We start from the raw sequence: 25,280 nt of genomic DNA, 5'->3' as shown, positions 1-25,280 counted from the left end.
AGGGTCATGGTTAAGGGGTGAACATGGTGGTGCTGGACTAACAGTTGGGCTTGATGATCTTAGAGTTCTTTTCCAACCTAAGTGCTTCTACGATTCCATGGAAGGGATGATGCGTTGTGCTGGTAGGAAAGAATAATAGGTAGCAAGAGCTGGAGACCAATGTCATCTCTTGCTGTCCTGCCAGAAGAGGGTTAATAATCATAACTTTCTGGTGAATATTAGTGCATGAAGTTCTTTACTGTCTGGTTTTTACTAATAGCCAGCATGCCTCTATAGAAAGGTATGTAATACCTCTCTACAATGAGAAGCATTTCCCTCTCAAGCATTGTCACCCATGTCCTTTATAATATTCTGTTTGTTCTTTCAACAGTAGAACCACCTGATGTGATTTTATGTGAGATGTAGTGAGTGATACAAAGGAGATAAATTCTAAGAGAGTTTTCTCTAGCCTGCACAAGGTAGTGGTGCATCTGTTGCTTGCTGTAAGAATCAGTATGTGTTCTAAGTTCTTCATGTCATATGTTGCTATGAAGTGAATCAGGATAAATACCTAATTACACAGTAAAGATAAGCTAAAAATGAAATAAATTGTGTTGGAAGGAGCTGGGAATATCTTAAACTTGTCTTTTACAAGACAGTAATGCCGACAAGAAGTGATCTTTCAAAACATGTATGAATGTGTCCATAATTTATATTGAGAGACTAACCCTTTGCTGGTGCTGTGACATAAACTAGATCCTCAGCAGTCTAAACCCCTTCTCTCTGTGCTTTCCATTTGTCTAGGGGAGATATGACGTGTGCCAGGCTTTGGATGTTTCAGACATGTTCAGGTAGTATCAAGCAGTCCTGCCTATTTCAATGCTCTGAGAGCGTGGAAGGGTACTAGAAACTGAAAAACTAAGAAAGGTTTTGGAAACGGATCCTATCTCTGATCCAGGGTAAAGTGTTTTGGGCGATGTAGTAATGGTTCTCACCTCTGTTAATTTTTAAAAAATTTCAATAACCATTAGCCAAAGTACAGGATTAAAAAGGACTGCACTCAATTCTAAATCATAATTGCCAGTACTCTTGGATTAAGTGAGAAGAGAAAAAGCTGCAAAATTAAACTAAATGGGTTACAGCAAAATATATTCATCCTATTGAAAAGTTCCTCTAGCCAAATGAAGTTTTTATTTCAAGCAATTTAGGCAAGATATTGGATTTTCTTGCAAACAATTGCAAAATCCTGTCATAGTCTTTTCCCATTTGCTTTTTAAGAGAAATCTAATTTTATGACAATGTAGTGTTATATATTCTAGTCACTGTATGTGTGTCCATGAGTTTATTTCTAATTGCTATTTCTGTGAATGCCACAATAATAAATTAGATCTTTGGCCAGCTATTCCAACAATTTCATCTTACTCAGTGGAAATATTCTTTATTTATACACATAGTCACATGATCAGAATTTGACCTTCTGTTTAGTTTTTTGTTATGCTGTATGTACAATAACAATATAATGAACTTCTGCCATTTCAATGGCTGCGGTGGCATTAACAAATCATCTTGGAACACAGCAAAGATTCCTCAGCTAGATAAGATACTATAAATTTAGCTACAAGAGCACTGCAAGTGACAATGCTGAGGTTTGGTTTTTAAACAGAATAGCTGTGTTAATCCAATCTCCATTGAATGCATAAAGGAAGAATTCATGGTAATTAGGAAGAGAAAAATGGCAGCATTCAGTTCTGGAATTCTGGGCCCACAGGAGCATGCAGTAACCACATTAGGTCTTTAGGTTTCTTACTTGGTAGAAAAGGAATTATATGCAAGGGGAACTAGCATACTGGAAGGAGGCTCCACTCTGTCTCCAGACATAGAGAACATCCACATTGTGGAAATAAGTTTATAATAATTATACAAGGAGCTGAAAGCAGCCTGGTTGCCTAATATGTTCCATTGTTTTCCTTGTATCTGTGTTAAATGTTCTAATATCTCGTCTAAGGATGTTGCAAATCAACAATTAAGCCTAGAAAAATGTGTTTTCCTTTGTCTCATGAAACTCTCTTTGAGTTTGTCTAAATTAGAAACTGCAAAAAATGCAGTTTCTTTTCTGGGACTGGTATTCCCCAGGAAAACCTTAGCAATCTGGTAAAATGCTAGCTGAACATGAGCAACCTGGGAATGAACCTGTTCTGCTCTGTAGAGGTACGTGCAGAACTGCAACTGCCTTAAAAGTTTTGGAGCCTTGATAATGGAAGTGGAAGGTGATGGAGAAAGATGGGTTTATTGTCTCTTTCCAGACTCCAGAAAGTACATGATTCTAATGATGGAAAAGAAAAGGGAACAGGATGGACTTGGCTTTCTGGAATGGTGGTGGTAATGGTGGCTCATTTTCTGATCTGGAGTAGAAGCCAGCCTTGGCTGCTAGCTATTCAAATTAGACTGGCAGCTCAAGCTCAGTTCTGCTTGTATGCTGAAGAATTGAGCTTAGGGGTTTTCCCTGGTCACGTCACTTAATTTGCAAGCCAGAAAATTCTTCACCCCCTCGTCCTTTTAAATAAAAGATAGGAAATTCCCTACAGAAAGTGTGACCATTAGACTATATTGTATCAATGTTCCAGAATTTATTAAATGGTACATATACTGTGTCTGTTGAAACCACATTTCTGTGTCTTTGATGAATTAATTTTACTGAATGTCTAATTATATGTCCATCTACTGCTTCTCCTTTTTGTTTATGATGTGGGACAGATGCATAAAGAGATAAAATGTCCTGAAAAACCAATGCAAAAATAAATATTGATATGGCATTTCCTCAGATTCTTAGTGCTTTTGCATTCTAAGAATATTTTAATAAAAGCAGGATAGCTTTGGGTTTAGTATTTCATAGGCTAGAAAATGCACACCAGAACAGCTGTAATCTCTGCATATGGTTTAAAAAGATAACTCAAGCTTTGTGATTCTGGAGGTTCCTTATATACTGACACTTTGTTTTAGTGTTTCTTGAGGGAGTAGACATAACAAAGATGCTTCACTCAGAACATAGTTTCCCTCCCTGTGTATGTATATATAACATTTTAATATAGTCTCTAAGTATGTATTGGTCATTACAAACAGAAAAGTTAAAGTATATTAATTATCACATAGATACATTAGTGATTTTGAATAGAGTTAAAACAGAGAAGAATAGGAAAATTGTCACCTTAGAACAAGTATCCCCAGGAATCAAAGCTAAACCTCATCATTTTACAAATCTTTACACAGGAAGAATATTTACCACACTGGGTGTCAAAGAGCAGGATATGGTAACATAAATGCACCAAAAGGAATTAATTGCCTTGTGTGTCAAATGAAATTTGAAATGCCTCCTAAGCACAGAAAGAGTGTTCTTTTGCAAAAGATCATTCAATTGATGCATTCTAAACCTTGCTTGTGTGTTGATATTCATATATTTGGGGTTGAATCCCATAGTTTGATCCTGGTGTATAAATTCTTGGAAGATTTAAAATGAAAAATACTAAAACCTGACATTTTAAATAATTCTGTTGAGGGCTTATATTCATGTGGCCTAAATCCCAGTACCCAGCCCAAGCTTGTGCTAGGAAAGAGTTGCTATATGTGGAGTATACAGCAGCTTAAAGTTTGGCCTTACTTGCTCTTATATTTGGGATCAAAAATCTCTTAAACAGCCAGGAATGAAGTATGTGTATTTTTCCCTATACTTTTCAACACTTATTCATTGGGAGTAATCCTTATGTAGCTACTCTATTACTATTCACCTTCTGTTAACAGTAATCACAGAAGTGTTTATTGTATTAGATCCTTGAATTGTGATTACAGGTCAGTTCTGTTATAAAAATAAGTTAAAAACTTACTGCAACCTAGCTATTATTTGCATGCATTGAAATGGGAAAGAAACAGTGAAAGAAAACATTTGTTTTAACCTAAGCCCATGATACCAGGCTGTCTGAGAAGGATCATATCTTTTCAGACTCTCAGAAAAATAATCACCTGAACATACCAATTGTCCCTAATTAGGAAATAAAGTGTTCTCACATGAATATACTCTTTAAATTCTGCAGCGATTACAGCATGGGAGCAGAGAAGAAAAGGCAGATTCAAAAATCCTTCTCCTAGATCTTTAAATGTCTCCTTGTGAAGCACTGGGAAAGTAAATAAAAGCCTGATTTTAATAGCAAAAAATTTTAATAGGGAGCTACTCATTTTGTTCATACAGTCTTTCAAGATGCTAGGTCAGATGGAGCCTTGAGAAACCTGGTCTAGTGGAAGGTGTCCCTACCCACAGCATGGGGCTGGAACTTGATGATCTTCAAGGTCCCTTCCAATCCAAACCATTCTAAAATTCTATGATTCTGTGATCCTGAGATTCTATGTTTTATTCATGAGGAATTTTAAACTTAATAGTACTATTCGATGTTGTTGCCATTGAAAACTTACTTCCTTGACTTCAATGGAAGCAGGAGGAGGCCAGTAATATTGATTTTGTTTGTTCTATTGATTAGGTATATAATTGATTTGATTACCTTTTGGATCTGGTCCTAAGCATCTTTCAGATCTGCACTAGCGGCATATTCGGAAGGAGAGCTCTGAGATATCACTCTGCTTTTTTTTCATCGTGGCAAGGATCAGCAAAAAGACACCTAAGAAATGAATTATAACTTTTTTTTTAAAAAAAAAAAAGACAAAGCTCCTCTCTGATATCCCAGAAGAAACACTTGGTAAACATTATGAAGGAAACAGTATAGTTAGTGCCATATCCTAAAGTCAGCTTGGGAAACTCCTGATTAATTTCTTGGGAACTCCGGGCTGCTGACTTGTTTCTTCTGTCCAGGGAACACCAACAGGGCTTGTAAAATACTTTAAGAGAACCTTTGTGTCAGAGGCATATGTGATTCTTTTCTAGTGACTAAATCAATATACTTACTGGAATTAATGGAGTCCTCAACTTATGGTGCTCTTTGTGCCTCAGGAGAGAGCTCCTGCATGCACAGCCTGTCTTTCTACTGGAAACCCAAAGAAACAATATACCTGTCGTCACCAGAACTGGACTTCAACTGCCTGTTTTCATTGTCTTGATTTATGTTCCTTATGAGTTCATTCCCTCTGGCAGAGACTCAGGCAGGGAAATCTGTCTCTCCTCTTTCAGGTTATATTTCTTTAAAAACACTGTAATGTTTTCCTCCTGGAATGCTACAAACCAGCAGCCAGAATCTCAACCAGTGTAAATTGTCCTGCTGTGTTGACTATGATAAATGTCGCTAGTTTACATTTGCTGATGATCTGGCCTATGTTTTTTAACTTTCAAAATGCAGAGAGCTTTTTCAGGGACCAAAAAAGCTGTGCTTGACCTTTAAAATTACTTACACACAAGCGAAACAAGAAGAGAAATGCATGTGTTTGTTCTTAATCCCTACTGCTTTACAATTTAAACAAGAGCTTTAAAAATAGTTAAGGCCAATGTTAAGCACTTTGGTGAGGCTAAAAACCTTCTCACTTTTTCTATTATTTTTTCTTCTGAGACCTTCTTCTATTTCATTTTAGCCAAGGTTAGACCTGTAAGTGCAGAGATAACTTTGCCCTGGGGAATAGAGAAAGTCATAAACCAAGAAAGACATTTTGGTGTTTTCCTTGTTACTGTCTAAGTAAGGCTGTGAGTGAATAAAACATTGGAGCATTTGACCCAGAAAAATATTCACAGATAAATTGTAAGTTTTTCTAATCATTGTTCTCAGACTGAGAAACAAAACTCAACAAGCATTCTGTCTTTCCCTTCCTTAGCTTTCATTCCATCAAGTCTTCCAGTTACAATTGTTTTATCATACCTCTAGCCTTTAGCACCCACCATTCTTCCTTGACAGTGGCAGAGATGTGTGTCAGACAATTTTTGGTGCCTGTGAACACAAATTGAGTTGCCTGAGTTGGAGATTCGGGGCTTTCACTTCATTACCCTGTACAGCATTTAAATTGTCCTCCTGGTTTCCAGGTCAACGCTGCTTGGCCAGGATCGGTTGTGCCCCAGATTAATTTTGCCTATGCCTTGTTTTCACAGCAGAGTAATCTCTATACAGGGCAACTTTTGAAGTCCAAAAAGCATATAATTTTATCACACAGTAAGTTAAGGTTAACAGGCAACACCCTTACAACAGTTTTAGAGCTAGGTGCCTGAAGCTAAGAGAAGCAGGCGTATAATGGCTTGCTCCAGTTGGTGATTTTCCAGACATTGCCATCCTTAGACAGGACCAAGTGGCTTTTCTTGTTCCAGTAACAGTCAGCCATAACCGTGCTGCTTTCAGGGATGATCCTGCAGTTCTCTGATTGCTCAGTTTTACCCTGTCCTCCTTGTGCTGGAGGGGAGGCCATGCAAATAGTAAGGACCTCCAGCAATGGAAGGAGGAACATGAAGCATGGAGGAACATGAAGCATGGAAGACCATGTGTTTCCTGGCCATAAGCCTTCCCTCCTTCCCTGAAGATGTCTGCATTTCAGCCACACCAGCCCTTTCAGCAGGGTTTTGCCTCCACCCTCCAGAAGGGCATTGTCAAGGAAGTATGTCCATTTCTCATATGAAGGTGAATTTTGCTGCTCTGAAGATGAAGGTACAATTTGGTTTCACTTGCACAGTTGAAATTCTGAGCTAATTTTTTTACCAGAATAAGTTTTATTTTATGTGCAGTCAAATCAGAAGACTGTTGACACTCCCATACTGGATGTAGGCTTTATGTGCCTGAACATGTTGATGCAGTGCAGTAGTGTAGTTTTGAAACTAACTCTTGGTCATCCCCACTTGATGCACATTGCCTTGGCTGTAGAGCAGCTTTTGTACACATGTAGTAGTTTTTATCTGCATGAAATTAATCCAGAAGCTTTTCTGAAGGAATTTACAGATGTGCTCTAATCCCTAGTGAGGGTCCAAACCCCTGACCAGCCCTTGGAGCAGCTATGAACCATGGACATGAAGGAGATGCTCAGTTCAAGGCATCAGACCAGGTCTAGTCTGAAGGATGAGCCCTGAAACACACATAAGGTGGATGTGGGGACACCAGTAGCTTCAGTCTGCCAATCTGCTTTTGTCTGCTAAATTACATGTTAATGTACATGTAGGCTTAGGTGCCTGAAGAGAGATTTATAGGCTCTTCAGATATTCTGTGCAACTAGCCCAGAGCTAGAATGAGGAAAACTAAATAGTCTGTGCGAAGTGATGTCTATGGGAATACCTAGAGGCTTATGTTTTAGAAAGTTGTTTGGTGGGAATGTATAGTTTGTTCGTTCATTTCCTGGGAAGCGAAAAGCACTCCATGAAACAGATGCATTTGAGATGCTCTTCTTTCATTCCACATTGGGAGCTCTAGCTTTGATCAATTCTTGAACTTGCTAGTGGGCATAAAAGGCTCAGAGACGTAGACCCTATGTACCTTTTGAATCTTGTTTATTGGTTGAGCTCAAAGTGATGAAAGTGAAGAAATCCATGTCATAGAATATAAAAGACAATAAATTCTAAGACAATATTTTTATTGACTTCTGCTTGGTTCCTGAATGGCTCTGGTGCTTCTCTCCTGAATACCTATATGAACAACACCATTTTTCTATCCCTATCTATGGAATAATTATATTTATTGTTATACAAATGTATTAAACATATCCTGTGTTTGCCTGGTGCTAACAAGACCAGAAGCCTTTCTTTTTCTAAACAAGCTTATACAATTATGCAGTTTACAGTACTGCATGTTTTATATTTGAGTGAGACCTTTAAGGTCATTCTAAAATATGTTATAATTTTTCACTCTGACACATCTTAAGAGCAAGTTTCATGTGTGTCAAGGAGGTATTCAGAAAATCCTCAGCTTCCATAAAACAAATGTGAATGAAAGACTTTTATATGAAGTCTTCTATATGAAGTAAGCCACATGTCCACATGTTACTGAAACATATTCATGGATTTGACTATTAGTCTAAAAAAAGAGTCTCATAATTAAGAGTACTGCAAGTAAAAACAAAATAAAGACTGTTAGATTTTGATTGAGTCATTTCTGTATTGGGCTGAAGTTATTGTGGATGGAATACTGCTGCATAACTGTGGTGTGGCCTTCCAGTAGAAACCATATATGTGTACAGAAGTGTCTCCTTTCTGCTGTGATGTGACAGTATGAATGTTCTTCAAGATGTGAATGCAAATCACATTATCACCCCTTCCACAGAGTACCCAACCTATGCTTTTGTCATTCCTGGGGACTCCAGCTTTCAGCCAGTAAAGGCCCAAAAGGCTCATCAGTGAGTGCAGTAATTTCTGTGATGAACATATCCTAGCTCTCACCAGCCCAAGCTACTTTGAACAGATAATTATTCAGGAGAACCTGAGCCAGATTATTTAATTTACTGTGCTTTATAGGCATCAAGTCTGACTGGATTCGCTTTCTGCACAAAGTGACAGAAATCCTGAAATGGTAGAAAAATGGCATATCGTTAATATGGCTCAGGTGTGCAGTTTCTATTCAAGTCCTGAGTATTTTCCATCCCAGCTCATATTCTGCACAGCCAATTTTCTGTAGGATTGTAAGTTAAGGGATGTGAACAAGGGTGCTCCTCTTTTGGCCTCCAAAACAACACCATGTTGCTTTGTCTTTTAGCACCCTGCTAACTCCTTTCTGTTCTTATCCAGCTCTCTTCACCTGCTACTGCTCGATGACTTAACACTAGCACTTGATTTACCCCATGCACTTCTGCTGTTCCTTTATACTCCTTCTTTCTGATGTGTGTTTTGATGTGTTCCACCTCTTGTATGATTTCTTTCTGCTTCAGTTGCACCTAATGAAGCAAAAGTCATTCCTCCTCTCTTCTTTGTCTATCAGGTTAATTATGTGTTTTAGAAGATTTCTTTCAGTTAGTACTTGCTCCCATGCTTTACTTTCCTTTTTCTGTACCTTCCCAGATCAAATCCATACATTCCTGAGTTAGATTTTAAAACATCTGATTTATTGTCATTGTTTTGTTGCTTTCACTCCATCCCTTCCTTGCTCTTTTTAGAGTGGTACTGCAATATTTTATGTTCAATTGCATGCAAATGATTTTTCATTTTCATATTTTCAACACTTCCTTTATCTATTATGCTTCTCTAAGGCAGTAGCCCCCTAATAATTCCCTCTACCTTCCAGATAAAAAAGTGAGCCTGAGCGTTTTTCAATATCTGGCTGGAAAGTCTGGGTAAAAACTTCTTTCAAATTTTCTCTTAAAGGACTCAAATAGGATATTTGAATCTATATTATTTGTGAGGACTTCAATATTATTTCTTCTTGAAAGCATAAAGGTAAAACTCAGAATGTGACTCTTGTTTCTTGAAGCTGGAATTATAAGTGACACATTCAGCTTGCAGAGATGGTGAGTTACTACTGAGCTTGGGTTTGACCATGAGTTTTTAACAGTGTGTCTCATGTATACCTATGAATAAGATGAGAACTGGTACACTGGTTTGGACTAAAGCCCAGATAGCCTAGTAGTATGTTTCCAGCAGTGCTGAAACTTAATGCATCATAGACATACAGAATCATTCATGTTGAAAGGCACATCACAAGATGTCTAGTTCAACCCTTGTCTTCTCAGTAGCCTCTTTTTAGGTATTGGAAGGAAGGAAGACTGCTATTGAGTCTGTCCTAAGTCTTCTCTTCTCCAGGGGCAACAAATACAGAACTAAAGAGAGCTTACAGTATTACTTCCCTGGAATACTCTCTGGACTTCCAAGAGTTTGTGGCTCAGTGCCTAAATTTCTGTGTCAGGGATGATTTTATTTTTTAGTTGCCTTTGATCATTTTGTCTTTTATTATCTCTTTGAAAATTTCTGGCATAAAGCTTCTTAGCTCAGCTACCTTATCTTTTTTGTTGAGACTCGGCCAATTACAAGTTTTACTTGATGATTCCTTTTGTCAAAGAAAGATGGTACAATCTATTCTGTGGCATACTGATACTGTGGCTTTCTGTTTTCTTCTTAATACTTTTAAACATTGTTTGTTTTTCCTAACAGTTACTGAGTACTGAGCACAGAAACATCTACGTCCTTGAACTCATTCCTGTGGGGTCCATCAGCATTTTTTGTTTTCTCTTGTGCAGCACTTCACTGTTTTATCTGCCATGGGTTATTTTAACATCCAGTCATTATGTCTCATGCTTTCCTTCTACACTTCATTGCTAATGCTTATTTCCACGCTCCTTCAACAGTGTAGTAGTCACATGAAACACTGCACTCCTGCTATTTTCTAAAATTCTGAGCAGCAAAATCTCAGCACACATACATGTAGGCCTTCTTCCAATGATCAAATTAATCCTACACTGTTTTCTATCTTTTCTATCTTTATCTTGTCTTTAATTCGTGGGTAAATATTCTCTCTTATTCTGTGTCCCACAAAAGGTTTTGATGGAGCACCTCATTCAATGCTTTTTGGAAATTCAGGTAGACTGCAGCAGTTGTGCTGTGGTTTAACCCCAGCTGGCAATTAAGCTGCCACTTGCTCACTCCCCACCCCCTGTAGAATGGGGGGGAGGTGTTGGGGTCCCTCCCCTACCATGGAGCCCTGGGAGAGGGGCCCTGAGGGGACAGACACGGGGTTTCCCTGCCCCTGCTCAGCCTCGTTCCCATTGGTTGGTTTGTGTTCCCTGCGCGGGCAGAAGGACCCTTGGTCCCGTGACTGGAACAGTTCCTCGGCAGAGCCCCGGCCATGCGGCTGGAGAAATAAACATCTCTGAAACATCTAGCAAGAATCTGTCTGTCCATATATATTTCCTTTCCATGGGACGCCTGGTTTGCTATATGCATGTTGCAGTATCCCCACTGCAACAGGGGGGGAAGAGAACTGGAAGGGTAAAAGTGAGAAAACACATAATGATAATAATGGAAAATAACAAAGAGAAATAAACCCCAAGATAGGTAAGAGATGCAAATGAAAACAATTGCTCACCATCAAACAACCAATGCCCATTCAGTCCCCGAGGAGTAGCTTCCTGGCCAACCTTCCCACAGATTTTTATGCTGAGCATGATACATGGTGTGAAATATCCTTCTGGTCAGTGTCGTCCATTGTCTCAGCTTTACCCTTTCCAGCTTCTTGCATACCCCAAGCCTCTTTGCTTTTTGGGCAGTATGAGGAGAAGAAAATGCCCTAATGTTGCTCAGCAATAGCTAAAAGATCCTGAGTTACTGACACTGTTTCCAGCATAAATCCAAACACAGGCCCATACTAGCTACTATGGAGAAAATTAACTCTATCCTATTTAAAAGCAGCACAGACTACATGTTCACCATGAACAAGCTTGTTATCTCCTTCATAGAATGCCAGGAGGCTTGTAAGGCAAAGCCTCCCTTTCCAATAGTGCCTTGAGCTCTTCTGCACTATGTTGTATTCACTCATGTGTCTGCTGATTCTGTTCATTGCCATATTTACCAGCAATTTCAGAGAATTGCTTGGGTTGGAAGGAACCAGTCCTTCTAACAAGATGATCTAGTTCCCCCCTCTGCCATAGGCACAGACAATTTCCACTAGACCAGGTCACTCAGAGTCCCATCCAACCTGACCTGAAACACTTCAAGGCATGGGAAATCCACAATTTCTCTGGGCAGCCTATTCCAGTGCCTCACCACCCTCAGTAAAGAATTTCTTCCTAATATCTAATCTAAACCTACTCTCTTTCAGCTTGAAGCTATTCCCCCTTGTCCTCACTACATCCCCATGCAAAAAGTTTCTCTCCACCTTTCTTGTAGGTTCCCTTCAGCACAATTAGGTCACCTTGGAAGCCTTCTCTTGTCCAAGCTGAACAATCCAATTCTCTCAGCCTTTCCTTGTAGGAAAGATACCCTTCCACAGGAGAGCTGCTCCATCCCTGTGATCATCTTGGTGGCCTCCTCTGGACTCACTCTATGTCCATGTCCTTCCTGTGCTGGGTACCCCAGAGCTGGATGCAGCACTGCAGGTGGGATCTCACCAGAGTGGAGCAAAGGGACAGAATCCCCTCCCTGGCCCTGCTGCCCACGCTGCTTTGGATGCAGCCCAGGACACGTTTGGCTCTCTGGGCTGTGAGTGCCCATGGCTGGGTCATGTCCAGCCTCTCACCCACCAGCAACCCCAAGTCCTTCTGGGCAGGGCTGCTCTCCATCTGTTCATTCCCCTGTCTGGATTGGTAGCAGGGGCTGCCCTGACCCAGGTGCAGCATCTATCACTTGGTCTTGTTACACCTCATGAGATTTCCATGGGTCCATTTCTCAAGCCTATCCAGGTCCCCCTGGATGGCATCCCAGCCTTCAGATGTGTCAACAGCACTAGTCCAAATTGTCCAGTGAAAATGATAAGCTTACTAGTCATTAGCTCATTGGTTCTGTCCTGTAACCCATTTCAAAAAATGGAATCACGTCTGCTCCCTTCCAGTCTACAGGCACTCAGACAATTCTAATTCAAAGGTTGTACATCACACTTACTGGCTGAACTATTTTATTCTTGAGTTCTTTGGTGAATGACACCTGGTCCTGGCTGTTATCATTCTTTTTATCTATTTCTTCCATAGCCAACACTTAAATTCCAGTCAGCTTTTCCAAAAAATTCTCTATAAAGAAGGTTTCTGGCCTGGAAGCCTTTTCATGTGCATCCACAGTGAACAAAAAAATTAAAGGTTTAATTTTGTTTCCTTTTTTATGGCCCTGTCTTCCCTGAGTACTTTTTTTATCCTTTGAATATCTTCTGGTTCTTTGGACTTTCTGACAGACTTCCTGTGCCTGTGCCTCATATTGAAAAATATTTATTGTTGTTTTTTGCAATTTTTTTCCAGTGGTCTTCTGGTTTGCCTTACTCTGTTTTTATATTTAACCTGCCAAAGTTTCATCCTCTCTAGTTTCCATATTTGGACACCACTTCTACATTTTCAAACTTGCCTTCTTGCATTTGCTAATCTTTCTTGTACTGTTGTTTAACCATGCTGGCTTCCTTTAGCTTTTCTCAAATCTTTCATGACAGGAAGTATGCATATCCTTTTTACCTTCAGTTTAAATTGTGCTCATGTTGCTGGCAGGGATTTAACTCTTTTAGTCAGCTTTTTAATCATCTTTTAGTGACCCTCTTTAGCATATTTTAAACAGGCTTCCTTACTTTTAGGTAATTATTTTTGAAGTTGACTGCAATCATTATTATTTTTCTCCTTTGTTTTGTTTTGGTTCTGCTGCCAATGTTTTAAAGTATATTGTGGTCACTTTCATAGAGTTGTTCTTTGTCAGTAAATCATGATGAATACAGCTGAGATTAATTGAAATAGAACATAACTCCAGAGGGTAAAAACACACTAAATTTTTGTCCAGTTCTCCTAAAAGTTTTCCTTGGATTCTGCATTTTGGACTCAAACTTCCCTTTAAGCTCCAGGCTGGAGACAGGCTAAACAATTCTGTGTAGAAGAATCTACTGCATCAGTGTCTGTTTAAGAGCATAAGTGGAGCATACAGGCAATTAATTTTAAAATGTTTTAGTATATCTGGTTAGACTCTGTTGCAGCAGCATCCTGCTGATGTCTTGGCACAGTCATATGCTAATAAATGTCAGAATAGCGGAATAAAACAGGCTGCTTGGACCCTAGGGATTCACCTAACCTGGAGGAATCTTCATGAGACTCTTTAAAACACAGTTTCACTTTTGTTTCACTGTGTTCAATCTCACTAATATAATTTTAATATGATTAACAGCATTTGTTCAAAGTAAATGAAAAGAGTATATATATTTCAAGTGGATTGATCATATCTACCTTTACCTTCACTTTGAATATCTTCTCTTGTCTTCCACGACTGACTTGATGAAATAACCCACTGAATTTACTCTAGCAAGCACTGTGACATCCTCCAAAACAGCAATTTTCACCATTGTCTCCAATGAACCAAAAAACAGTTGTGTTAGTAGTGCTGGCCACCCCTGACTGTTTTTATCAGTATGGGATGAGATTCACTGGTCACTGAACATATGGTACAGAGTACATCAGCTTGTTTTCTTGCTGCTACTTACAGAATTAATAACTCCTACTATTTTTCTTTAAAAAGTAAACTGCACAGCTTCGTCTTTTCCAAAGAAAATAAAATCCACATAGTTATGTTAATACTTTCCTAGTACTATTGGTCTAAGAAGCTTCTTCAGCTAATCAAACTGTACCTGCATATTTCAACAAGTCTTCTTCAGCCCAGCTGGAGCCCTTGCTTGGATAATCCTGTACAATCCCAGGAATGAACAAATGATAGAGTATTTAAGTTAAACTGCATCAGACATTTAATTCAGAGGACTTCAAGCAGAAGCATAAGGCTGTAACATAATTTTTAAGCTAATCTCTACTGGCATTGCTAGGATTCTACTATTTGTCCACTCCAGCTCCATACTGCATTTCACGTCAGCATTTGCAGTCCTCTGATTCCCCAAAACAACAAAAAAATTGGTTAATTCAAAAATTTGGGGTTTTTTTATTTAAGGGAATTAATTTTATGCTGGGCTGGCTTTCTGATCGCCATGGAGTTAGAAAATAATGGGAACTGGTGGTAAACTCAGAGGAGGAAACAGCAAAAGCAGAAGTTTCTGAAGCTATGTATCCAACATATACAGTTTTTTACTTCACTGTTAGCTAGATCTTTGTGACAATGGGCATTAGTAGAACATTTGAGATTGTTAACTGCCATCCTCCGAGGCACCATCTATCCGTAATAATGGTAGCCACTGCAAAGGAAAACAACGTGAAACGACAAAAAACATCTGATTTGTTGAAGTGACTGTGGTAGAAAATTGTATTTTGAAGTGTGGAGAGAGATATTTTTACAAGAGGAGAGGACTAAACAAGAGTTTTCAAAAATACCTTGCCCTCAGTTACAGTTTTTCCTACCTGCTTAATAAAATTGTAATTTTTGCCAATTTCTACATTCTCTCACAAACTTGGTTAGAACTGCTATAATCTGTGAGACACCACAGTTATTCTCCCTGTATCTACAGTTGGCAGAAGACATTTTAAAATAAATCTGGGTGAAGGGATTGGCACTATCGTGGTTTACACTACATGTCGTATTTTTAGGAAAGAAAAAATAACATTTTCTTTCAATGAAAGGGCAAGCTATGAGAAAATTGCACACCAGAAGTTGTGCAATTCAGATGATTATGAAATCTTCCCATTTTTGTCCAGGATGTGATGTATTTAGCTGCCAAGTCTGGAAATCATGTCTTTTTGTCACACAGGAGGCTAACTCCCTATGTACCACAGAAACTATCCCACACTGTACTTCAGAAAATAGAGACTGTTTACTAAAATTGAAAGCTCAGAGGCTAAGTATCAGATCTCTCTTATTTCTCATCATGTACTGTCTTTGCAATTGTGCATGACAGTTCCCTGAGTATTACTTCAGCTTATTGCCTATTGCATCCATCCCTTCTCTTTTTATGTTAAAAATAAAAATGGTTAATTCTTTTGTGTTCCCAGTTTCAGTGGCTGGACCACATTTGATCAGAGCCTATTGCAGCTGCAGCTACTTGTCAACAACAGATCATGTTTGAGAAGAGTTTGCCAAAAAATTCCTTTCCACTATTCCCTCACATGTCAGCACATAAAAAAGTAGTAGCGTTTGTTGCCCTGCTCTTGGTGGATGATTCCTCTGTCTTTCTTGATGAATGGGGCTTCAGCTGAATGACACTCTAGTGACTGAAGAAGAGGACATGAACTGGTTTCATTAAAAACACTGTTGGCTGTACAGTGTCTCTGCTTGAGGTATGGAGCTGTTAAATAGTAAACCTGTATACAAGATCATTACCTGCTGGTTCATTATGTGTGTATCTGGATGACTGCTCTGTTTTGGCTGCTTCCACTCCCAAGTATTTTGGATTGGATCTTCACGTGTGGTGAAGAGGGAATGTAAATCTTTGATTCACTGATATCTTCCCTTATTTTGGGTTTGGTTTTTTTTTTTTCTGTATAATAAAACAGCCTGCTTTAGCCTCTTGCTTTTAGAATTGGAAATTCACATTAGAGACCAGTTTGCCATCAAGATGTCTGTGGGAAATGTTTCAAATATTTTAGTTTGATTAGCTTGATTGTTTACCCCAAAGATATTGTAATCTTCCACAATGTTAGTTTGCAATGTAATGCCAGAAATGAAAAGCTTTTTAATCTTCAGCTAAGCTATCTTCCTGATACTTCTTTAATGATTGTAATGCAAGGAGTCAGAGGGTGCTAAAAGTAGGAAACTAATGGGGAGATGCATTAAAATACTTCATATATCTTAACAGGATTAGTTAGTTTTATTTTGGAAGCAGGGCAAAACAGAAAATAGAAGACACAATATTTTTTAAAAAACACCCATGAATTCTAAATTGTAACAAACAATAAGTTTTCTTAAATTTTAATCAGTTAAAAAAGGGAACTTTTTTTCTTATGTTGTTGCATTAATACTGGTAACCTCAGAAGGAATTTCTTTGCTTCATTCCTCTGAAAAGAAAGACAGTGGCATGGTGATTTAAGGAAACAGCTTGAGAGGAAGGGGAGTGCAGTGCTAGTGCATAGAGTTTGAGGCAGACCCAAGAGGTAGGAGCCTGGTAGATTGGAAATAGGACTCTTGATATTGTTGGATGAGAAAAAGGGCTGAAAGAGGAGGGCTTGGTCCTCGTGAGAAGCAATTTTACAGCCTGCTAATTGTACGAGCAATTTTGCTAGTGAGCTGGGTTTGTTTTTAGGTTGATGATCTCATAGCTAGAGACCTGTCTCTACCGATGATGTCTATCATCATAAACTCAGAGCGACAGAGAATATTGAAAATTTAATTAACAATAAATGGTGCTGTGAACACCATTCTAACGAGGTGCGACACTACAAAGTGGCCATTGTGAGTTTTTTTCTGATTAAGGATAAAAGCTTTTTCTTAAATTTCAGTTCTGGATTTCCTAATGTTACTGTAGGATTACACTGACAATAGTTATGTTGTTTTACATAACCCTCTTTAGGATATTGATAATTATACTGGAAATACAGAGTCCTGGAAACTGATGTTGGAGAGATTTGTAATTAAAATTAGACTGTAAAAACAGCGCAATTACTCTCCGCATCTGATTTCCACATATTAGAAACTAATGCTTATTTCAATGTCAAAGCTGTTTTTTATGTGGTTTTTTTTGAAATGTTGCCGTGCAAGTTAAGTATCCATAAATTCAATGATGGAAATTTGAAGATAAAATAATATATATTAACATTTTGTCATTTCCTCTGCCCTCCACATGTCATTTTTCTACGATTATAAGCACTTCTACACAGGGGCTATGGATCCGATTGCAGCCCAGGCTGCAGTGCCGTGTGAGGACAGCCAAGGCAGCTGTAAGGACACCAGCATCATTCCAGCATGACATTTAGGGTGGTTAAATCTCTGATACACAAAGTACAGTGGTTTTCACTGGATCTTGTGTCTGTGGCTAAGTACGTTCTGATTCTTGTTTACAGCTAGCTCATGTGTCACATCAGCACATTGTCGTCTGTTTTGTATGTCAGATTTTCTGTGTTTGTTCTGGACACTTGGACAGCTAGTTGAGATCTAATTGGATCCTAGAGAAATGCACATACTCATATTTGATATTTATCTTGTCTATTGTGACAAAAAAAGTTAATTCATGTTACACTGTGAAATTCTGGTATTATTTAAACCTGTATACATCACTGAAATTACTGGTATTAAAATTTTATCCCTGGAATCTCTAAGTCTAGTCTTAAGCCTGTTGAATATATTTCAGTGGATATATTCCTACTAACTTCAAGTCGTTTTTGTGCCAGCTCTTTGATATACACATGAGGAAGCCCACAATATGACATTTCAGAATGAGTATGCAAGGTTGGCACAATTACAAGAACATTTATTATTTGTAAACTGAACAGATACAACACCAAAAAAAAAAAAAAAAAATTGAAGCATGATGCCAGTTCCACAATTTATTTTTTAAGGACAGAATCATAATTTTAAGACCCCAGATCTGTCTTTATGATTAGATAGGAACAAAACCTGTCTTTCCTTTCATGTGCAGATATATGAGGTGATTTTTAACAGCTTCTGTCTTTAACTTTCTTTTGGGAAGGGTATATTAAGATTCCTGATGTTGTCAGTGTAGGGAATTACTTCATTTCCTTCCTCCTAAGACAATAATGACAAAAATATTATATATAACCTTTCTATATCAGAGAGGAGGAGGAAGTTACACCTACTAGAAGTGTAATGAATAACATAATCATCCTTGGCTGTTCCACCCTGGATATGACTTCAGGGACAGAAGACTGTAAAAGTAGTTATGACTCGCCTTTGACCATGTGAGAGATTAAATCAATATTTAGTTCTACTTCTGTTACTGTGCTGCTCACATAGAACCACGCATTTTGCAGCAGAACTAAAGGAAACCTTTACGATGCATACTAGCATTTACTGCGTAGCCACCAGAGTTCTGTTCCTAGAACTGAACCACTTCATTATGAGATTTTATTTAACTCTGGCCAAGAGTATAGCAAAGCAGATTGTGCAACATTCTGTTTTTCCATTTTCTGTTTAAACATACTAAATAGATTTTTTAAAAGAACTCCATGATACAGTCCTTTATTAATAACAAACAGAGAGTTGTACATCTGATTTGTTACTGACTTTTAGAAATTCTGAATATAGGAAACTTGCAAGATTAAACCTGAACATTATAATTCTAAACACTACCAGGGTTAAGTTGAGTGAGACCCAGGCCATGCCAGCTCCACTGAAGGCTTTCAGAAGAGATATCTCTTGTGAATACATATGTTTCTGCCCATTCATTCAAAGCCTGTTCTCTTTTCTTTTTTTGTGTGTTCTCTAGATTGAAGCCAGGACCATTCCTATCTCTTTCCCATCCTTGATTCTCTTCCCAGTCTCATTTTTCTGGCACAGAAAACTCTACTTCTTTCTGGGTTTCTTCCAATCTGCATATCTCTTCCTTTCAACTGTCTTCTGTTTACAGTCCTTTTCTCTTGACTCTACATTCTATCTCATCAACCTTTCTTCAGGTCCTCAGATTACCTTCCTAGTCTCTACCACATCATGTCTTGTCCCCACTGCTTTGAGAGTTGTTGCTCTACTGTTTCTAGGTTCTCAATCATTCCCATCTCTCTGTGCTACACTCCCCCCACTGCAGCTGTAGATCTCAACCTGTCCTAGTGCCAGAGTTACCATAAAATCACTAAGGTTGGGAAAGACCTTCAGGATCATCAAGTCCAACCTTGGACCAAATACTACCATGCCCACTAAACCACATCACGATGTCTACTCGTTTTTTAAATACTTCCAGGGACGGTGACTCCACCACTTCCCTAGGGAGCCCATTCCAACGCTTAGCCAGTGCTTCAGTGAAGAAAATTTTCCTAATGTCCAGCCTGAACTTCCCTTGGCTCAACTTGAGGCCATTCCCCTTTTTCCTATCACTAGTTGTCTGGGAGAAGAGGCCAGCCTCCACCTGGCTACAACTTTATTTCAGGTAGTTGTACAACTTCCTTTTGGGCAGATGTAGAGTGATAAGGTTTCCCCTCAGCCTTGTTTTCTCCGGGCTAAACAAGTCCAGCTCTCTCAGCTGGTCCTCATAGGACTTATGTTCCAGCCCACTCCCTATCTTTGTTGCCCTTCTCTGACACACTCAACAGGCCTGCTTTCAATTTTCCATTGTTTACTCACCTGGAGGTTTGCAAAAATGTCAGTACTTGACAAAGTACTTGAGCCAGTCAGCTAACTAACATGGTTTGATTCAATGCATAAACAGTGTGCACAATGGTAGAATTTGAACTCAAATGTGAGCTGGAGGTTTGTGCTAGCATGGCAGCATAGAGGTACCTACTCAGTCTCTCCTGTTGCGTCTGTTCCATTTCTTAGAGAACAGTTGTATTTACAAGGGCGGAGAGGTAAGAAAGGGAATGAGTTGAAAGAGATTTTCTTCCAAGCTTGTGAGTCTGCCAGATGGAATAGCACCATATAAAAGAGAACATAATACATGTGCAACACAAGAAAAATTACTAAATGACGTGACAAGAAGAGAGTGCCCTCCCTTTAGCACAGGCCAGAATTAAGATTGTTGCGAACAATGGTGCTGCTGCAGAACACTTTTTACAGGTATCAGACAAGGCTGTCTAGTGGGGCTTTAACATATTTTTGTTGTAGTTTTCTAAAGTATGATCATCTAGTTTTGTTTGTATAAATGTCAGAATAATAATTTCAGAGACTACTAATCTGTGGTGCTGGTAGCCATCTGTAGATGGGTATAAAAGTAAGAAAAACACATCACAGCCTCAAAATCTTCTAATTCAGTCTTTTTCTTTGTCCCCATAAATTTGAAACAGGGAAAGAAAAAATCGCAGTCGCATTGGTCTTCACCTGTGCCATTAAGAATTGCAATTTGTGACACCTCTCACTTTCTTAGTTATAGTGGTCTCTATTGGTCCAATTCTTTTGTGAATCTGCTCTAAAATGTAATGGTTCTTTACAGTTTGGGTTTTCTTCATTATATTCTACTAAAATTCTCTTCCTACATCCCCATATCAACTTATGTTTTGCTTCTGTTCTTAGTGCCTTACCCTCCACTAACAAATCAGCATAACTACTGTGTTCACAAATAAACTGCACAGATTTATATGAGCTGAGGTTTTGTTTCTAAGCATTTAGACATAAATAACAACTGTGAATAATATTTATTTTTCTCTAACCATGTCTTAATAAAGAAAATTAGAAGCTCCATTAATTTCTTCCTGTAAGTCTTCCTTCTTTAAGCACTTTAAAAATTTGTGGTTCTCTGAACACTTGCTAGTTTGTCCATGTTTTTATTTTTGTGACACACATTTTATTACACATGTAGTGTCACCATGTGTCTCCACAGTAATAGAGGATAATTCCTTGTAGTGTGACAATTCTTCTCTGTGTGAAGCTTAAATGGTGCCAGTATTTTTGCAGCCAAATCTCTCACATTTAATTTATCAAACATGGCATCTTTCAGTCATACAACACATCTCAATAAGTATCTTGTCTCTATATTTTCTTCTCCAAAATTTATTGTAGTTATTTGCTTTTGGATAAGATTCTGATAGTTCTAATAAAGCTGGTACAATTGGCATTTTATTTCAGAAAATTTGATAGTAATATAAGATGATATTCATCGTCAGAATGTCTAATGGTTTCTTGAGATATTCTGCCCATGTTTATACCCTTACTCAGGTCTTTATACTAATCTATTCTTTTCAATTGTGTTGGAATTTCTAAATGATTATAACCTATGATTTTTGTAATGTATTTTATATATTGCTGATATTGCAGTAAATGGTATTTGCAGAAAACTCAAAAGACTGAGAAGGATGTAACACAAAATTTAGAGACTTCAGATAAAATAATAATGTATGGTTATATATTTTTTTATATTGTCTTTATAGCCACAGGGAAAAATATTGTATGACTACCCTTTCACCACTTTGGAGTTCTTCACTTTCTTACAGATATCATGAGGAGTCTTAAGGAAAACACTGATGGATTCTTTAAAGAATACTGGAGTGTTGTAATGAATTAAATAAATTTAAAACAACCCATTTTTTTAAGTGGAACTGTAGAAAATGAAAAGACAGAAATGTTGCATTTCTAGAAGAGCAGAAGGTGTCTTGAGATATGGCTGAATAACTTTCAGGATACTAGATTCAGGATACAGAGAGAATAAAACCTTTGATGCTGAGAAGCAGCAGATTGAATTTTATTCAATGGAGAATTTAGAATAGGCATAGAAAGGTCACAATGGCAGGAAAAAATATTTGTGTTTAGAATGTATTGAGCAAAGTACGTGTCAAGGTACTTTGACACCTACTTGTTAAAGAATTTCAGAGATGAAGATTTGAACAAATTTCTGTGCATTCAAGAAGAAACTGTCTCCTCAAGGGTAATTGAAGCCACTATCCAGTAAAAGAACAAGATTTTTTTAATAGAGAGCAGTGGTTTCAGTTGGACTAATAAATTTGGTTAAAAATTTTAAGAACATCTAAGGTGACAAAAGTACTACTCCAAAGGTGGGAAGTTATAGATGCAAGAGTTCCTGCTGAAATTTAATTCAGCATTTTCTCCCTTTATGTCTTCATGTAGAACAGCATGCCTTTTATTCATTTGCTTCTAGTCCGCTAGAGGTAAGGACTTCTGGAATTTTGGCAATGAAGAAAACAATCCTTTATTGAGGGAATGAAAAACCAAAGCAATATTAGCATTATTAAATTTCCTGGAATAGTGTGAGAAATTTTTGTGTTGCAAAGGTAGAATCATAGAATCATAGGTTTGAGTTGGAAGCGGCCTTAAAGAACATCATGTTCCAAGCCCCTGCCATGGGCAGGGAACCTCCCATGCAATCAGGTTGCTCAGGATCCCATTCAACCTGGCCTTGAACACTTTCAGGGATGGGGCATCCACAACTTCTCTGGGGCAACCAGTTCAGTGCCTCACCACCTTCACGGTAAAGAATGTCTTCCTAATATCTAATCTAAATCTACCCTCTTTATCCTCTTTTAGAAGTTGAGGACAAAGAGATATTGAAGAGTGTGTGTGATTGGCAGTGTCAGGCCTCCTGCTTGAGTGGCTGTCACAGGGAGGCTGAGAACAAAAACGTGTAACTGGCTGTCCTGTCATCACTGGTTTTGGTTGCTGGTGATACCTAGCAAAAGGGCAGGACTTGATGTAAGCAAAATGAGCTTAATATTCAACAGATTAACAGACATATTATATTTAACAGACAGTGGAAGATAAACCATGAGCAATAAGGGAGTCTTGAGAAAGAATGTGAAGAAAAGTCTGCAGAGATGAAAAATGTCAAAGATTATGTTTATCATCAAAACCAGTGATGATGAAGATTTTCTTAGCATGAGTACCTCATCCATACAAACATCCTGAGTGCTTCTTCCCCCTTTCTCTTCACCCATTTCAATCCTGGTCTTTTATCTGGTTTTGGACACTACAGCCAAAGGTTTCTATCAATGAAAGCTGGGAATAGAAAGCTGTCTGGCATGCCTCCTACTCAAATTTTTCAGGAAGCAGGGGTAAAAATACCAATAGCACAAGTTAGATTGGAAAGCATTCAACAGTATTTGGCATAATCAGCCAAGTGTAGATGATGGCAAAGCAGTAAAAAGGATAAATTGGTTAGAAGGGGCATTGCTGAACAACCTCAGAAGGTGAACCAGCTTCTCTACAGGTACTGACTGGGCACGATTCATCATTTACTAGTCATCATCCCTGGTGGCAGATGGAAAAGGCCCAGGAGAAGATAAGGACTACCTAGAACATGAATGTCTGGCTTCTTAGATCATGGTACTGGAAAAGGTTTTGGGTTTTTCAATCAAGAGTGAAATTCTAAGAAAAGGAGCAAAGGCAGAGAATACCTTTGGACACAGATTAGCTAAACTTGTGAGAATAGCATTAAAATAAGACTAGTGGTTTCAAATAGTACCACATCATTAATATTAACAATGCAAACTGGTAAACAGAACTAGGGAGTAGGGGAAATTTGGATACGTATAATATGGTCATAGAAGACACAAAGAGGCGAACAGTATGATAATCTGAAATATCCTCAGTGTTCAAGCAGCATAGTCAGTAAACGACAAGACTTTGAGATCTTGATACATTATTTATTTTCTTCATTATTTTCATTATTTACACTTAAAGACAATTACTTTGGAATAAGTACTTCCTGTAAAATCTAAAGCCTATGACAGTATAAGTAAACAGTCCCAGGAGCACTCTGGGATACAGGGACCCAGTCACCTCCTCTTTGAAATTAACAAGGTCTATGGCGTGGTTTTGGCCTTGAGCATGGCTGCAAGTGTTCTTGATAACTTTGGAGTGGAGGCCATATGGTGTCACAGTCATCCCAGTTTTGAATCCTGTAACAGACTGCTGTGGAATGCAAAAACCCCCAGAGTATGGCCAGGATAACAGGCAAACATTTACTGGTGAAGGAAGTGATGAGGATTGCACATTTTAGTGTTTATGAGAAGAGGGACAGACAGACATGCACAAGGACCATGCTGAGGGAGGTTAGGCTGCAATCACTGGGGTGTAGTATCACTGAGTATATAAAAATTCTGTCAAGACACGCGACTCAGCGTGGTTACATCCAGTGCCATCAGACAGCACCATTGGATGTGGGTGGCCATTGACAAGAGGAATTGCTGACAGCTGCCCAAGAATACTTTGATGGCATCCCTCGTGTGTGGACAGTGTGGCTCACAGTTATGGGATGTGGCATGCTTTTTTATCAGGAGAAAGGGCCAGGCAGTTTCTGTGTGCCAGACCCTCCTAAGTCAGGCCTGGATTTCCCCTTTGGAGCCAACAGAGAGAAGGGAGTGGTGAGGAGAGGCAGAGGGGAGGAAGCTGAAGTCTTTTCCCTCTGCCAGGATATTGCTGCTTTTCATGTCCTGGCTACCAGACCTGTTCAATGACTCATTTAGGAGGTGTCCCTGAAGAAAAGCTTGCATGCATCAGCTTTTTCATCTTCCAATACCCTTTTGCCCCAGTATAAGAGTATTTACTTCCATGTGCTCACTACAACTCATTTTGCAAAAGTCCCACTGTCTTACTTGTCTGGCACCCATTCTGTGAAGGAGGCAGTAAGGGAAGGACCCTGTGCTGGGCTTCCAGTCATCTCAGTCTGCAGGTGGTGAACAAGGCCCATCCCTGGTGTTCCCAGTCGTTCTCATGTCATGTCCACTGGTCTTACTCTGAAGTGGATGGAAGGGCAGAGGACAAATTAGGATTTTAAATATGTTGTTGTGGGCTGCCCCAGTGCAAGTAGAAGCATAAAATCAGTTTGGGGTTTATGTCTTTGGTTTTCTAAAAGAGAAGCAATATTCCTTACTTCATCTGCCCTTCTGCTACAAACTGATCACAGTCCTTACTCAATTCTAGAGACCAGTGCACAAGAATTAAAGAGCAGAAAGTCAGGGAGCAGGAAAATATTATTAATTTATATAAATACCTAGACAATAGGAATGTTTACTAGAAAAGGGAAAATTTGTCATTGAAAATTCCCTAAAACAAGTTAGGAAAACATACATCAAGAATATTTTTAAGGATGGTTGGTTTGGCCTTGGAACAGTTGACTGAATTAGAAGATACTTTGGGTTTCCTTGCCCTTCTTTCTTTGATATCTGTTGTCCTATTCTAAATAAAATACAAAGAGAAACATAACTTTGGTCCTTATTTTAGCATTATTTTATTTTCACAGTTCAAAAAAGTACGACCA

Source organism: Corvus moneduloides, chromosome 4, assembly GCF_009650955.1.
Source record: "Corvus moneduloides isolate bCorMon1 chromosome 4, bCorMon1.pri, whole genome shotgun sequence".
Lineage (NCBI taxonomy): Eukaryota > Metazoa > Chordata > Aves > Passeriformes > Corvidae > Corvus > Corvus moneduloides.
The sequence above is the reverse complement of the archived record's forward strand: the minus strand, read 5'-3'. Positions refer to the sequence as shown.